General features: G+C 42.1%; 1 protein-coding gene across 1 annotated transcript in view; it reads left to right on the top strand.

The window, feature by feature from the left end:
* The window catches only part of LOC135091786 (acetylcholine receptor subunit beta-like 2), a 122,412-nt gene that overhangs the window by 17,451 nt on the left and 99,961 nt on the right, over nucleotides 1-5,000 (top strand).

The following is a 5,000-nucleotide window of genomic DNA, read 5'->3' as shown; positions in this document are numbered from 1 at the left end:
CTTCACATTTCACCAAAACTCGCAACATTCAGCGCAACATTTTGGTCCGCGTGAAGGAAGCAGTTTGGATCGCCTGCTATGAATATTTCCGAGCGCGTCTTTCAATTTTTGAGTTGCACGCGTCGGTGTTGGTCATGTTGGTCGCGGTGTTGCATTTTGTACCGGCAAGGCTGTGTGTTTCTCCCGCGCACTGATGAAAGGTTGAAGTTTGGTTTGTATCTTTTATTTACAACGAGTCTGGGCATAGCAGGGATCAAGATTTGGTTCAGATAGTGTCAAAGTCCCTCTCTCTCTCTCTCTCTCTCTCTCTCTCTCTCTCTCTCTCTCTCTCTCTCTCTCTCTCTCTCTCTCTCTCGACTATGTTATTTGGGCATGAAAAAACAGGTTACCTTTCTCTCTTTAATCCCGAGAGAGTGTAACGAGAAGGAAAGAAGGAGGAGGAGGAGGAGGAGGAGGAGGAGAAGCGTTACTCTCACCGGAATCTAAATGTTACCCACGGGAAGAGAGAGAGAGAGAGAGAGAGAGAGAGAGAGAGAGAGAGAGAGAGAGAGAGGGGGGGGCCTGTGGGAAGCTGGGGAAGGCTAGGAGAGGCTGGGACGGGAGACTTCAAGGGTTAAATATATTTCAAAGGATGGAGTGGAGGAAAAAAGTGGAGAGAGGAGAAAGTGTGGAGGAGGAGGGAAGTTGGTGGCGGTGGTGGTGGTGGCGGAGGAAATGGAGGAGGAGGAAGATGGTGGCGAAGGTGGTGGTGGAGGAAATGAAGGAGGAAGAGGAGGAGGTAGAAATAAACGAAGGAGAACAAGAAGGAGAAGAGTAAACACAATGAAATTATAAAGAACAAAAAAGAATAACAATGAAAGAAGGAAGAACAATAAAAAAAACAAAGCAAAAACAACAGGAAGAGAATGGAGAAGGAGAAAGAAGAGAAGGAAGAAGAAATTGAAGACGAAAACAAGGATAAAAACGAAGAAGCGAGAGAGAGAGAGAGAGAGAGAGAGAGAGAGAGAGAGAGAGAGAGAGAGAGAGAGAGAGAGAGAGAGAGAGACGTGTGAACTCTCCCAAGGTAATTAAATAAAGGTAATGAAGCTGATGAAATCTTGAGGAAAAATCTTAAGGAAAATTATGAGGAAATATCAGGATAAACAAAATATTAAAATCTCTCTCTCTCTCTCTCTCTCTCTCTCTCTCTCTCTCTCTCTCTCTCTCTCTCTCTCTCTCTCTCTCTCTCTCTCTCTCTCTCTCTCTCTCTCTCTCTCTCTCTCTCTTGCTTCCTCATCCTTACTTCCGTCTTCTTTTTTTCTTCTTTCTTCTCTTCCTTTTCCTCTTCCTCTTGTTTTTTATTCCTTTTCTTACCATTCCTCTTCTTCCTCCTTTCATTGTTGTTTGTATTCTTGTTCCCACACACGCACACAGTCCTCCCCTTTCTCTTCCCCTTCACCCCTTCATTTCTTCACCCTTTCATCCTTTACCCCTTTAACACCTACGTGAGGCTTCCTGGCTTCCCCTCGCGGCTTGAATGGCAAACGAGAGTGAAGCTAAATACGTATATTAACCCTATTTCGTGAAGCCTCGGATCACACGCGAGAATTTGAGTGAAGCTTCGTAAATGGGGGAGCTGTTTAAGTGGAATGATACACACACACACACACGCACACACACCTCTAAATCTTTTCCTTTTTTTTTATATTTTTCGAGGAGAAAGAGGAGAAAGAGGAAGAGGAAGAGGAAGAGGAAGAGGAGGGGATAAGAAGGAGAAAGGATAACATTGGGTATCCTGAAAATGACACTGCATGAGGAGGAGGAGGAGGAGGAGGAGGAGGAGGAGGAGGAGGAGGAGGTGGTGGTGGTAGAGGAGGAGGAGAAAGGATATCAGCTGGGATCCTGAAATGGCTCTGCAGAAGGAGGAGGAGGAGGAGGAGGAGGAGGAGGAGGAGGAGGAGGAGGAGGAGGAGGAGGAGGAGGAGGAGGAATCTATGAAGCTTACGAAGAGGAGGAAGGAAGTAAAGATAAGTGAGACCCAGAGATACGAAGAAAAAGAGAAGAAGAAGAGAAGAGAAGAGAGAAGAAAAAAAAACAAGAAAAAAATGAGAAATAAAAAATAATAATAAGATAAAGTAGACGGAGAAAATAATTAAAAAAAAAGGAAAAAAATAGTAGTAGTAGTAGTAGTAGTAGTAGTAGTAGTAGTAGCAGTAGTAGTCACGGAGCAAGAGTAACCAAGATGTAAGAGGCAATTGAACTAAATTTAATTGAAACATAAATTTAGCAGAACAGAATGTCACAAGAGAGAGAGAGAGAGAGAGAGAGAGAGAGAGAGAGAGAGAGAGAGAGAGAGAGAGAGAGAGAGAGAGAGAGAGAGAGAGAGCATCGTGTCACCAAATGAACAAAAAAAGGAAAAATAAGAAAAAATATATTAAAACAATGAAAATTCACTAAACATTATAAAAGAAAATAAAAATAATATGCTTAGAGACAAGAAAAAGAGGGGAAGAGAGGGAAACAGAGAGAGAAGAAGGGAGGAAAACACGCAAAGGAGAGGAAATAAGTTTAGAAAGAAGGAAAAAAAATTATATATTGATTGTAGGCAAAAGAAGAGAGAAGAGAAGAGAATATGGGCTCTAGAGAGAGGAAAAAAAAAGGGGGAAACTCGGGCATGGTGACATAGCGTATATGGGACACGTATTAGCCATAGTGGTGAGGGTAAACTGAGGGGAAAATAAGGAGACGGTGGGATAATGTCATATGCAAAATCAAACGGGGAAAAAAGTGAGGGAAAGTATGGTGAAGAGGGGGAAACAGAAGGTGAATATGATTTTGTATACGAGGGGGAAAAGGAAATAAGTTTGGTGAGAGTAGGAAAGGGGGAAAACATCAAAGAGGAAAGTGTTATGATGAAAGGAAAACAAGGGAAATAAATATGATGGGAATATAAAAGGAAAAAAATGAGGAAAAGGGAAAAAAACATATACTGATAGTGGGAAGGAAAAATTATTGGGGAAAAAAGTCATAAGAGGAAAAAGAAAAAGTACAATACAGTATGTGAATACAGAGAAGGGAAAAAAATTGAGGGGAAAGAAAGAGGAAAGAAGAAGTGGTGAAAAAAATAAGGAAAATGAAGAGAAAAAAAATTGATGAAGAGGCGAAAACAAGAAAAAGTAAAAAAAAAATGCAGTATTATGAATAAAAAGAGGAAAAAAAATTGAGAAGAAATGAAAGAAGAAAAGAAAAGGAAAATGAAGAAGAAAGAACATGATAATCTGAAGGAAAAAATAGAGAGAAGGAAAAACTGAAGGAAAACAGAGAGAGAGAGAGAGAGAGAGAGAGAGAGAGAGAGAGAGAGAGAGAGAGAGAGAGAGAGAGAGAGAGAAGGATTTAGAGCCATAGCATTGAGCGAGACAAAAGGGGAAACAAGTAGGGTGCTGCATGACGAGTAAGGGAAACAGGAAGGGAAAACAAGAGACAAGAGCTCAGCAAGTATCAAGTTTCCAGTCTAGAATACAATGTAAAGAGGGAAACAGGCAAGGGGAAATGCTATGTGGCATGGAGGAAAAAGGGAAATCAAAGACGAAATGGGAAACAAGACTTGCTAAAGAGGGAAATATGGGAACTTCTGAGGGGTGGTGATGGTGGTTGAGTATGGTGAACGAGGGGGAAAAGGGAAAAAGAGGGAAAAAAGAGGGAAAAAAGAGGGAAAAAAGAGGGAAAAAGAGGGACAGTGGACAACCTTCTCTCATATAATTTTCCCCTCTGCTCATAAATAACGGAAAAACAATGTAGCCTTATGTCCTCCTCCTCCTCCTCCTCCTCCTCCTCCTCCTCCTCCTCCTCCTTCTCCTCCTCCTCCTCTTCCGACATCTGGACCAAAAATGAGGGGAAAAAAAGACAAAGGGAAAATACAGCCATAGGGAAAAATGTATGTAGTTATATATTATTTTATTACTCAAATGTAGTAGTAGTAGTAGTAGTAGTAGTGGTAGTAGTAGTAGTAGTAGTAGTAGTAGTAGTAGTAGTAGTAGTAGTAATGTTAGTAGTAGTAGTAGTAGTAGTAGTAACACTAATTGGATTTTCTTTATGGGTCTTTCCTCTCTCTCTCTCTCTCTCTCTCTCTCTCTCTCTCTCTCTCTCTCTCTCTCTCTCTCAGCAATTCCAGTCACATTTCATAATTAAGGGGCTGTATCACCAACACAATACTCTCTCTCTCTCTCTCTCTCTCTCTCTCTCTCTCTCTCTCTCTCTCTCTCTCTCTCTCTCTCTCTCTCTCTGCGTCATCCAATCTTTCTCCAGCCCAGTGTCTCCTCTTCCTCTTCCCATCACATAATACTTCCTCCTCCTCCTCCTCCTCCTCCTCCTCCTCCTCCTCCTCCTCCTCCTGATCAGCTCTGCCCTGCTTCTCTCTCTCTCTCTCTGTCCTAACTTTGTGACAAGGCTCCAGTGAACACGATGAGAGAGAGAGAGAGAGAGAGAGAGAGAGAGAGAGAGAGAGAGAGAGAGAGAGAGAGAGAGAGAGAGAGAGAGAGAGAGAGAGAGAGATAGCGTCGATAAAGCATGGTGAAGGAGAGACAAGAGAGGAGAAAGAGGAGGAAGAGGAGGAGGAGGAGGAGGAGGAGGAGGAGGAGGAGGAGGAGGAGGAGGAGGAGGAGGATACTAATAGGCATGCTCTCTCTCTCTCTCTCTCTCTCTCTCTCTCTCTCTCTCTCTCTCTCTCTCTCTCTCTCTCTCTCTCTCTCTGGAGGCAACGCATCGCTCGTTTTCTATAGTTTGACCTCGTTTTCTATAATTATTTTAGTGATGACTGATTTATTCCTAATGGAGTGTGTTTTAATTATTCCATTTCCCAAAGTAGGTCTCTCTCTCTCTCTCTCTCTCTCTCTCTCTCTCTCTCTCTCTCTCTCTCTCTCTCTCTCTCTCTGACCTTAATTTTCATTCTTTATTTCTTTATTCTTTATTTTTCTTGTTTTTTTTTGTTTTCGTTGTTCTTGTTATTGTTGTTACTTCTTTTT

The sequence above is a fragment of the Scylla paramamosain genome, chromosome 38 (assembly GCF_035594125.1).
Source record: "Scylla paramamosain isolate STU-SP2022 chromosome 38, ASM3559412v1, whole genome shotgun sequence".
Lineage (NCBI taxonomy): Eukaryota > Metazoa > Arthropoda > Malacostraca > Decapoda > Portunidae > Scylla > Scylla paramamosain.
The sequence above is the reverse complement of the archived record's forward strand: the minus strand, read 5'-3'. Positions and strand labels throughout refer to the sequence as shown.